Source organism: Colletes gigas, unplaced genomic scaffold (assembly GCF_013123115.1).
Source record: "Colletes gigas isolate AHSC1104 unplaced genomic scaffold, ASM1312311v1 Colletes_gigas_Sc00003, whole genome shotgun sequence".
Lineage (NCBI taxonomy): Eukaryota > Metazoa > Arthropoda > Insecta > Hymenoptera > Colletidae > Colletes > Colletes gigas.
Window position 1 is genome coordinate 5,731,876 of NW_025106632.1, and position 12,217 is coordinate 5,744,092.

General features: G+C 35.6%; 1 protein-coding gene across 4 annotated transcripts in view; it reads left to right on the forward strand.

Annotated features, from left to right (window-relative positions):
* LOC122404836 (autism susceptibility gene 2 protein-like) overlaps nucleotides 1–12,217 on the forward strand; it is a 39,107-nt gene that overhangs the window by 2,055 nt on the left and 24,835 nt on the right. The window lies entirely within an intron of this gene.

Here is a 12,217-nt window from a genome sequence, read left to right on the forward strand (position 1 = left end):
GAGAAACAAAGGTGACCTTCGGTTTGTTAACCTTTTGCGGACTATATCTGTGTGTAACGTCAGTGTGGCCGATGAACTCGTGTGTGCTTCGCTCATCTGCAGATTTTGCATACATAAATTCTTAATAATTGTTATTGACTAGTAAATATTATTTAAAAAGCCGTACACAGTCTTCTAGGTGTTATATAGTTATACCATGAACTTGCGTATTAATTGATACCAGAATGACTGACGTAAGGCTCCGGTAAACATAATGCACACGTGTAGACACAGATGCACATATTAACATTGTTTTAGATTCTGAGATAGGCGTTCCATCTGTAAATCTTTTTTCTTCTCCATTCTTTTCTAACTCTTACTGTTTACGGAAATAGTATTGGTTAGTAATAACGTTGCACACTTTGTATATCTGTCATTCAGTCTACACAACCTCAAACGTTTTCGACCCTGACTTCATTAGTATTCCAATTAAGTTTGAAAGGTCGTGATCGTATAAACTACATTACGAATTTATATTCGTCGATAATAATTTTTGTGAATTATTAATCTTGTTAATTGCGAATCAGTGCTTCCTAATGTTTTCTGCTATATAATTGTGGAATTTTTTAAGTAGCAATGATTATGTTGACATTTTACAGCGATTTGTATTACGTATATGAGATTGTAAGCAAATCTTTTATTAAAGACTGATCAAAATAACTATTATCTTTTTTTTAATATACCATCGTTAAAAAATTAATTGCAAATGGCATGAGAATATTTTCCTCGCAGTATTCGAGCGGCGAACATTTTTTGCAGATAAAATCTTCTCATTAATTTATTAAAAATTTTTTCCCCGCACAGCTATACTCGCGTCACGGCTCACCAGTGTGTCGCGTCACACCTGTTGGGAAGCACTGTCATAAACTAATGATTAATAGCATTGCTAACGTGAAAATGCATTTTATGGGCAAAAAGACGGGATTTCTCTCGCGCTCTAAGTACGGTGATCCAATTAATCGTATCATTTACTCCGTCGATAATTAAAATAATTTTGACTTCTTACATAATTCTGTGCAATCCTACAAAAGTACATTATAAAAACTTTTGAACAGTTTTTCGAAAATTGATCACGGTGCAAAATTGAATTTGTGAAAAATATTTTTATTAAGCAAAATAATGACAGTAAATACGAATGCAATATTCCAATGAAAAATTTTAATGAGGGATTCTAGAGGCCAAAATAAGACGAAAATCAAGAATATCAATTTTTTATTTGTGGCTTCGTTAAAAAGTTATTAACGTTTAAAGTTTGCCCGTAGAACGGCGCGTGATAGTTCTCACATTCGAAACTTTAAACGTTGATAACTTTTTAACAAAGCCTCCATCAACAAATTGATATTCTTGATTTTCATCTTATTTTGGCCTCTAGAATCCCCCATTAAAATTTGTCCTGTATAGTTAAATATTGAATGAAATATTATTTCTATTAAAATTTTACGCGTGAATTTCGTTTACCTGCTTGCTGTATACATATTCAATATTATTCGACGTTCACCCAAACTCTGGTTGCACGGGCCTATATGAGTCAACCCTCGGTTGACCCATCGAGGACTGTTTTGTTTCCCCATCCCATAAGCTCGTGCCAACAGTTTTTATACACTGTTGCGAGAACCTAGAGGGCGTATTAGCGCGTTCGAACGTTTATTACGGTCCTCAGCTCCCGGTGATTTTCTCGTTTCCGCGAATAATCGCTAGCAGACTTTTCTGCGTAGAAAATGAACCTTTCGGCGGGGGCGTTGAAACGATTCGTAGATCATTCGTTCGCGCGTTTCTTGTTCGACTTTATGGCTTCCATTTACCACAATTTATATCGTTCACGAGACCATATTGTGCAATATTTATTGCAATATCGTTGCACGGACGAAAAATTAGTAAAATTTCATTATCATACTACACAGTGCACTCGTTGCTCAGCGAGTCAGAAACATTACTCGAAGAGAGTAATAAAAACCAATTAGAGCAAATTGCCAGCTCGTGCGATTAAAGGGTTCAGCGTTTAACTTCTGCTGCGTTGATTCGACGAGATTAATTTATTAACTTTTTAACCCCGCGTTACGATGCTTGATTGCCGTGTACGGGAGGGGGCGGGGGGGGGGGGATTGTATGTGAAAAAATGGCGCGCTGTAAGGAATTATTCCACTTACAGGGACGGAAATGTTTCTGGCAGTTACGATAAAAAAAATTTTTTATTAATTCAACAAATTATTGACATGATTACTAAAGTGGCGTAATCAGGTGGTCTGTACACGATACTTTGTCAACCTATGCATTTTCTGCAATATTTATTTAATTTTGCATATTCTCTGTTCTAATATTTAATTGCTTTCCCAGTTTTACTTGATTCTATCTGAATTAAAGAACTCCTTAATACTGGAACGAGGCAACAAAAATATTTTGAATGATAGTACAAAATAACAATATGGAAGAAATTAAAGTGTCGAGTATACAAGGTGTTCACCCTTGGGAAAAATTTTAATGGGTGACTCTAGAGGCCAAAATAAGACGAAAATCAAGAATATCGATTTTTCGTTTGTGGCTTCCTTAAAAAATTATTAACAATTAAATAAAAAATTTCAAATCGTTCTGGAAAAATTATTTTCGGTTGCGGGGGTTAATTACAATCATTTTTGGTGAATAGACATACCTTCGAAATCCTATCCACTTTCGAGAAAAAAATTCGAGTAGGTACCGAAATTTTTAGACGAAATTAAAATATTTAAAATCATACTAAAAAAATTATATTTAATTACAGGGGTCAATTACAATTATTTTTGGTCATTACACATACCCTCGAAATCCTACGCACTTTCGAGAAAAAAATTCCTAACTGAAAATCTAATTCGATACCTAAATTTTTCGCCAAAAAAAATAAAATTTCAAATCGTTCTGAAAAAATTATGTCCAGTTGCGGGGGTCAATTACAATTATTTTTGGTGAATACACATACCCCCGAAAACCTGCGCATTTTCTAGAAAAAAATTCGAGAAGTTGTGAAATTTTACTACGAAAATCAAAAATTTCAAATCGTTCTGAAAAAATTATTTTTGGTTGCAGGGGTCAATTACAATCATTTTTGGTGAATAGACATACCCCCAAAAAGCTGCGCATTTTCGAGAAAAAAATTCAGTAAGGGCGGAACTTTAAACGTTAATAACTTTTTAACGAAGCTTGAATCGAAAAATTAATATTCTTGATTTTCGTCTTATTTTGGCCTCTAGAATCCCCCATTAAAATTTTTCCCATGGTTAGCTGAACACCCGGTATAATACTGTCCTTGGCTCGTTTTACAGAATCTCATATATTGGAACAGTCTTGGAACACGAGATCTAATTGTCGCGAAGAGTAATCTGATCTAGCGACGAGCTTTTGTTGATCGAACTCCTGTGGCTTCTGATACGTGCTCGGAAAAATTAAAGGGGCACAAGTCATTACTCTGAATGGCTAGCAACAAAGTGTCTTATATCTTTCCGCGTTGTTCGTGTGTCATTATTAACTGCTCCAATGATGCAAACGAGTTAAACTCAAGGTCCTCTGATCGTTCGGTGTACGATCCGGCAATGGAGTTCGGTCGAAGAGTTTCTCGAGTCGAAAGAAGCTAATACCTTTTTAATGTCATGAATGGCTTGTTAGCGACGGCGTATTTAGTGGGTCGTCGATGGCAATTAGCGCGTCGTTATTTCGCTATGGGATGATTTATGAGCGGGTATGGGGGGCCGCCATGGTGCCATCCGAATGTTTGTACGAATGTAACCCGAGACGCTCCCGTCGATGGCGACTCGAGTCACGTAGCCAGCCGGGTGTCGACGGATGTTCAATTCGTTTAAAACGACACAGGTTGTGAGAAAGTTCAGAACCAGTTCGATTTACATTCGTCAATTTGTAATTGAAATATTAGGTCACCTTGTAAGTTGATACGGAAACAAAATTTTTAATTCGTTAATATTAACGATTAGTAAACTGAAATAGATTAAAATTTGATGTGTTTTCGTTTGACGCGTCAGAGTAGGCAGGGAACGTTTCGCAAAGGGATCCGGAGAACGAGAAAGATGCCACGGACTCGTTTACCGAAACAGAAGTTAAACGAAGTTCACGCCTAGGAGCGATAAGTCGTTTAGGAGTTCGAAGATAATGATATCGTAGAACTTTCGCAAGGCCGTGGCATTTTTACGCTCGGTATCGACATAAATTTGCATTATAACGATACAAGACCTCGCTGAGGTAACACGAGACCGCGTGTTGTGGTTTAATACGCGATATCGTGTGAGCCGTTCGCGATTCCCTTTTCGTAACGATTGCGCGTCGGATACGAACGCTGCGGTCAACAATTAGCAGATCACGTTTCCCAACAATTCGACCGTACGAGCCAAACATATCGCGAATAGCAGATACAATCCCCCAAGAACATTGTTATTTATCGTTTTGAAGATACCGACGGCTGAACACTGTCGCGATAAAACGGCTAAGCGCGAAAATTTAATTGTCGAGTCACAATATTTCTGTTACTTTTTAACTTTGTTTTTATTTTTACTTAACCTTGTTTTTTATACTACTCTATGTACACACGTGTTTTTTTTTTATAGTATACTAAAGATATTAATAATTATTAAACATAAATATCCTGCAAAATGTATAAATAATATATTCTGTTTATATGGAGGGTAATTATTCGTTCTTGCCTAATAGTGGAAGAAAAAGTTAAGTGATCCAAAATGGATATTGATAGTTATGCATATAAAATAATAGGAGCATAAAAGAAGTGCAGAATGTCGTGAAACGAGAAACTGAAATGGTTCAATTTGGAGTTTCGACTGTATTGTAAATGTAAATTGAAGTTCTTGTTATCCGACATGAGAAGAATGCATATCAATTTCATCGATTGATAGTATCGGCGTAATGAATATTTTATGACATGACAATTTAATTTTATACCTTGCGTTTTATAATTTCATCGCGGGTTCGGTTAATTAATATTAACTGCCCATCGGCTGTAAGTATCCCCGTACTTTTTTATGATCATAATTTATGTACACCCCCGTCTATAAGCCACCGTCGCTCGCGAGACGCGGAATAAGAAATATTTTGCATTACGACACGATGCAAATTACGAAATGGAATTGACGTTAATCCTTTTCATCGTGGAAACAAATGCGTGACATAATACATGTCATCGATTTTATCGATAAGTTCGCGAACGATCTTCAGTTTTTTGTACCGGGTGTTCCACTTAACTTGGTCATCGTAAATACAGTAATTGTTATTATCGACTTGAGTTAGGAAATTAATAATTAAACGATACACCGCGATCCCCAGAATGAGTTTTTATTTTTCAAGTTAAAAAATATATATACAGGGTGTTCGGACAACCATGGGAAAATTTTATTGGGGTATTCTAGAGGCCAAAATAAGACGAAAATCAAGAATACCAATTTGTTTATGGAGGCTTTGTTAACAAGTTATTAACGTTTAAAGTTTCAAAGATACTGAATTTTTTTCCCGAAAATGCGCAAGATTTCGGGGGTATGTCCAATCACCAAAAATATTTGTAATTGACCACTGCAACCGAAAATAATTTTTCCAGAACGATTTGAAATTTGTTTTTTCGCCGAAAAATTAAGGCAGCTAATTAGGTTTTCAGTAAGGAATTTTTTTCTCGAAAATGCGTAGGATTTCGGGGGTATGTGTAAGGAGAAAAAATGATTGTATTTGACCCCCACAACAGAAAATATTTTTTTCAAAACGATTTGAAATTTTTTTTTTTCCGTCAGAAAATTTCACACTTTCTCGAATTTTTTTTTGGAAAATGCGTAGGATTTCGATGGTATGTGTAATGACCAAAAATGATTGTAATTGACCCCCGCAACCGAAAATAATTTTTCCAGAACGATTTGTAATTTTTGAGTTTAATTGTTAATAACTTTTTAACGAAGCCACAAACGAAAAATTGATATTCTTGATTTTCGTCTTATTTTGGCCTCTAAAATCGCTCATATAAATTTTTCCCATGGGTGACTCAATACCCAATATACAGGGCGTTGGGAAAAATTTGCATGTGCGATTCTAGATACCAAAATAAGACGAAAATGAAGAATACCAATTTGTTGTTGGAGGCTTCGTTAAAAAGTTATTGACGTTTAAAGTTTCGATTGTAGAACGGCAATCTGCGAACAGCTGCTCACGCGTGATAGTGGTTCCCATTCAGACAACTGTGATGCTGTCGATACCACTGAGTGAGAACCACTGTCACTTGCACGCAGCTGTATACAGGTTGCCTAGTTACAGGCGGAAATTTTCAAAATTTTTCCCAGTGATGGTCAAACACCTTGTATATTGTTATTTTCAATATTTATTTTGATTAAGTTAATTGTAGAATTTCTAAAAATTGGCAGCTATCGGGTTAACAGTTATTCCAAGTACAAGCTGGAGATCAGTCGTGTTAATATCTCGATCGGTTTTCGTCAACTCGCAAATTTCCTTTCGAGTTAAAGAGCAAACGCGGGAAACGGTAAACAGCGGTCGAGATTATTTCGCAACGGGCTGCTTTAATTACGGTGGAAACCTTATCGGGCGTACATCGAAGCGAGCATAAATCGAATTTATTATCTCCGTCTCTCTGGAACGAGTCTGGCGAAAAACGCTGGCGTGCGCGCGCGCGCTAGCGATGAAACGAGAACTCTTTCTCGAGGCACCTTTTATCATGATTTATCGCGGTGCCGACCACCGATAGGTATTTTTACCGCGCCGGTAGCGATACGAAGCCAACTGACAAGCTCGTCTTTGTTAACGAGCACTAATTTTCGTACTTTTATTAAGTAAAATCGTGACGCTGTACAGCGTCAAAATTGGAAACTACTCTAGCAACTGTAGCTATTATTTTCAGAAACTAAATAGCGTATACTCTCCGGGGGAACACAAAGAGCAACGGTACAAAATTTCACCTGAATCGGACAAAAATAACAGGAGTTATAAGGGAATCACAAACACACAGACTTTGAATTCTATATTAATAATCGATTGACGATAAAATCGAATATAGTAGGAACAATAATTTCCCCAACCACGCGAGCTCTCTCTATCTCCCTCGTTCTGTACGCGTGCATGAAAAGAGAAAAAAGTTCTTTCGACAAAAGAAGAACTCGGTAAAAAGAAAATTATAAAACACGGCACGCATATGTGCAAATTGCGTAGAATTTAATACATAAATATACGGTTCCCGACGCGAGTGTACAGTGTCGGTACGTGGATGTACTTTGCTTAATAATAATTCTTTCACGCCGTACCAATAACTCAATGTGTAATTTACATGCCGGCAGATAAACCCGATATCGCCGAGTACATGTCAGCTGGCTGCTCCTTATCGCGGACGGTTTCTTTCCTTGCAAATTGGAAACAAAGTGCGCCAGCATTTTTTCCCCCGTACGAACCGATACTGGTTAATTTGCGATGCAGATTATTTTTAAAACGACCACCGCTCGTAACGCCGTCTCTGCCCGTCTTGGGAGCCGACGGATGTCCTCGAGTTACGTGCCTTCGTTACCAGAGATGGCAATGTCGCGCGCGCTCGCCATCGAACCTGTCGCAGCTGTTCCGAAAATTGTTCAATCGTTGAACCGTCGTAGAATCTACAGGGTGGAGTGCTCGACCGAGATCGCCCGAGTGTCTTCGAGATTACGTTATTATAAGGGGCACGTGCAACGATAGAAATAATTTTCTTCCAAGGTCGTTTTTTTTATGTTATTTTAAGATCATCGATAATATTTTTTTTTTTTTTTTAATTATTTCACAACGTAACAGACTTTTATTAGCATACGCGACTACTTCTTGGAGTTGAACAATAATCCTTGACCAATGTTATTTTTCTCCCGGTATCTCGATTGAGTGTGTTATCGTTGAAATTAAATCAAGTGTCGATAGTAAACGTTTATGGAAGTTGCAGCTTTTCTTTTTGTAGAAACGATGCACGAATATAATTAAAAGATTACTTTGTCGATCGATAAGATTAAAAGTAAGAGCTTATTGTTTGTTGCGAATAGTTTAGAATCGATAGATTGGCATTAATTTGTAAGATAAAAATTATTCTTGCTATATACAGGGTGTTCGGCTAACCCTGGGAAAAATTTTAATAGGGTATTCTAGATTCGTTAAAAAGTTATTAACAATTAAATTACAAAATTTTGAATCGTTCTGGAAAAATTATTTTCGGTTGCGAGGGTTAATTATAATCATTTTTTGTGAATAGTCATACCTCCGAAATCCTAACCACTTTCTAGAAAAAAATTCGAGAACGTGTGAAATTTTACGACGAAAATCAAAAATTTCAAATCGTTCTGGAAAAATTATTTTCTGGTGCGGGGGTCAATTACAATCATTTTTGGTGAACAGACATACCCCCGAAATCCTACCCACTTTCTAGAAAAAAATTCGAGAAAGTGGGAAATTTCCCGACGAAAATCAAAAATTTCAAATCGTTCTGGAAAAATTATTTTCTGTTGCGGGGGTCAATTACAATCATTTTTGGTGAATACACATACCCCCAAAATCCTACCCATTTTCTAGAAAAAAATTCACTAAGGGCGGAACTTTTAAATGTTAATAACTTTTTAACGAAGCCTCCATCAACAAATTAGTATTCTTGATTTTCGTCTTATTTTGGCCTTTAGAATCTCCCATTAAAATTTTTCCTATGGGAAATGGAATTTTTTAGGTGTATCATTTTTCTTTTTAAAAATTTAATAATATTTCTGGAAGTAGTTATCTAATATAATTCTTTTAATTATTCAACCAAACCAATTCAAAAATTAAAGATCGTTGGGTAAATTAAATACTCTTACTCTTAGTTTATTGAAATTTAAAAATTTGATAAGAAGTTATTATATAAAAGATATGAAACATTGTCTTAGATAAACAAAAGATAAAGGGACTCGAAAACATTAAATAATTATTGTCAAAGAAAAATGAATGGAAGTAACTGAATATGTATCAGGCTATTATACAGCGAAGAAAAAAAAGTAACAGCAGTGATGCGTCCTCTGACGTTGAGCAGCAAAAATATTGTATGAATTACAGAGATAATGGAGTAGAATAATACATGGTTTTGTTAGCAACTTATTTTTAAATACCTCGCAGCTGGGAAGTTGTTAAATTACCAAGTAAACATTCGTGGAATCTACATATAAATAAGGAAAGTTTAGAGATAACTGTATTTTAATTTGAGATACATAAATATAATGAACTGAATTTATGAGAACAGATAGGGAGTATATATTACTCAACGTTGACTAGAAACGAAAGCATAATTGAATTTCATTACACGGGTTCTGTTATTAAAATAAAGACGAATATTTTCAGAACATTTTTCAAACATCGAATAATAAATCTCGTAAACAACAAAACCAATGGCATATAAAATGTTATGCATTATTATTATTTATTTACTTATTATTTATTTATTTACCAATAAATAAACGCAGTATGTTGATGTAATTTAGCTATATTATTAATTGCTGAAAATGATAAGAAACACAATTTGTAAACTTTCAAAGCAAAGATATAATTTCCTATAATTTAAACATTTATTTTAAATCAGTTAAGACAGTTAATACAATTTTGTGTTCCATTAATATTTCATATTAAAATTTTCAAACTTCTTGGGTCGAATACTATGTGAATTTAATTTGTATATCAGGCTTCAAGCTAAACTAGCCATTTGATAAAAATTATTACCGCAGTTATTGAATTGTAAATCAAATGTAAATCATACAAAAACTCGTAAAACATATCATATTCCATCAAGGCTTCTGCAACTGTTTAAAACATTAATAAACGATTGACAAACATACTCGGCACGTGCAAACGAATAAACAGCATCGATCGATGCAATTTTTGATCTACGATACGATCACTAAAAACAGACAAAAAATTTGCAAACCTGAAATTATATTACAATTAAATATAATTCGTATTTCGAAGCTCTCTGGCAACAGCGACGGTTAAAAATTGAATTACAAATCGGTTTGGAAATTGTGTAAAAATATTTTGCACCGGTCGTGTTTGAAAAATTCATAAATTATCAATAATCATTTATGAGTTATACAAATGGATACACAGTGGTAATTACAATCGTATCTCTATTACCGGTTACTGCAAATGAAAATTAAGTATAATTTACAAACCTTCGGAGCATAAGCAATTCTCTATAATTTATTCATCTATTTTTAAACCGAAAACAAGTATTCCATCGGGAGCTGCCGTCGTTATTAAAATATTATTAAATAATAAAACTAATGTTGCCTGTTTGGCAAATTAATAAATCACCTGCGAACTATAATGAAACGATTAAATGAATAAAGATTGTTAATACCGGTTACTGCGAATAAGAAATAGCGTAATTTACAAACCTGTATGCAATTCCAGTTTTTATACATGACAATTAGTATTTGAGAAGTGTACTATGCAACGTCGTATATTACAACTATCATACAATGACTTATTTTCTTTTTTTCAAATATTTTTCACCTTTTTATTACGTTTCTATTTCCTCGAGTTATTAACCACTTTATCTTATCTCCTATATCTAACTCTGTATGATGTGTGTGGGTATATAATTTTTAATTGTATCTTTGTTCGCAAATTTATTTTTTAGAAATCACAGAACATTTTTAGAAAAACTATAACCTCGAAGATTGTTCGGATTACCAAACAAAGATGGACGAAGAGTCTTCTTGATACAAATACTAATTTATTACATAACCAAAACTTGACAATTCCGAGAGAAATAGTTTGCATCGATTAAAATGGACCCCGGGAGTCCGCTGGGTAGAGGTTAATCAAATGCACAAAATGGCTGACAAACAAGGTTATTTGTACGCGCACTTAACGAGGACAGCTCCCCCCGATTTGTTCATCTATATACGTAAACTAAAAAAAGACCGCACCGCCACGGCCAAAAATGGAATATCAAATTACGGAAATAATGGCCCGCCAGACATTGCACTCTGTTAAAATTTTACAACGCATCAGTGCGGAAGATAATTAAATTACATGCAAATATTCGCCAAACAAACAACGAAACGAACGATATTAATATAATTTCAATCCTGTTATCGATCGCCAGCAAACAGTAATCGAGAAAACTCGCCAAAATTGGTCGTCTTTGTTAACACTAAAACTACAGATAATTATAGCGTATTTATTTTTACCAAAAAAGTTGAAGCGATAGATATGCAAAGAAATGTATAATTCAATGGAAATAAGTGTTTGTTCATTCTCTTACAGAAAATTATGGTAAATTCTCAAAAATAATAAAAATTGTGTTCTGCAAGTTTTATTAGAATTTACGAATGAGTCATTTTGAGTGCTTTGGTAGTTACAGTGTTAACGAGCAGAAATTTTCGACCTACGTGAAGCAAGCTTATTAATTTCGTTCTGAGAAGAAATTTCAACTTGATTTTTACAAGCACACAGACTTCACGCGAACGAATTATATGCAGCGTTAAAAATCGAATAGTAAATTGCGGGGAAACGTTACGCAGAGTATCGCGTCGTACCAATTACTCGGAATTCGGCTGTAACGGAGGATGTAATTTGATATCCTGCGTTCGAAACGAGACCGTGCGTGGCCGTTATCTTTTTTCTCAGGCGAGCCAACAGAGGGAGGTTGAAACGGCGTGGCATGGACGAATCGCAGAAACAATAACGTCCTCCACGTCGAGCAAACTATCTAAATCTGTTTTTCAGCGCTATTAACCGTATTGTTATCGCATAAAGGAGCTCGGGTGCGGACCAGAGGTCGTTCCGTCGGTCATTTCACGACGGACGGAGCACAATGGCGGAAGAGCGTCTTAGGAATGGCGCGGACGCGGCTTTTGTGCTTCCCCCCTAACCACGGAAATTCTGCTTTCCTACCTGACACGCCGGACGAATGTTACAATCTCGGGCTCGTTATTGCTTTGTAAACGTGAATCACTAATATTTATCGTCGTTCGTTTGTCGTTCCCCGGCTGTTTCGTAATACAGGGGTTCTCAACCTCGCTGAATTTACAACGTCCACGTTGACACTATTCGCTGATAAAATAGCGGAGATTTTTATGCGTGGCAGGGACGAGCACGTAACAGGGGTATTGTAACTGTAATGTAAACATGCTATCGGACACTGGTTTGACCTCGAGAGGTCGAACAG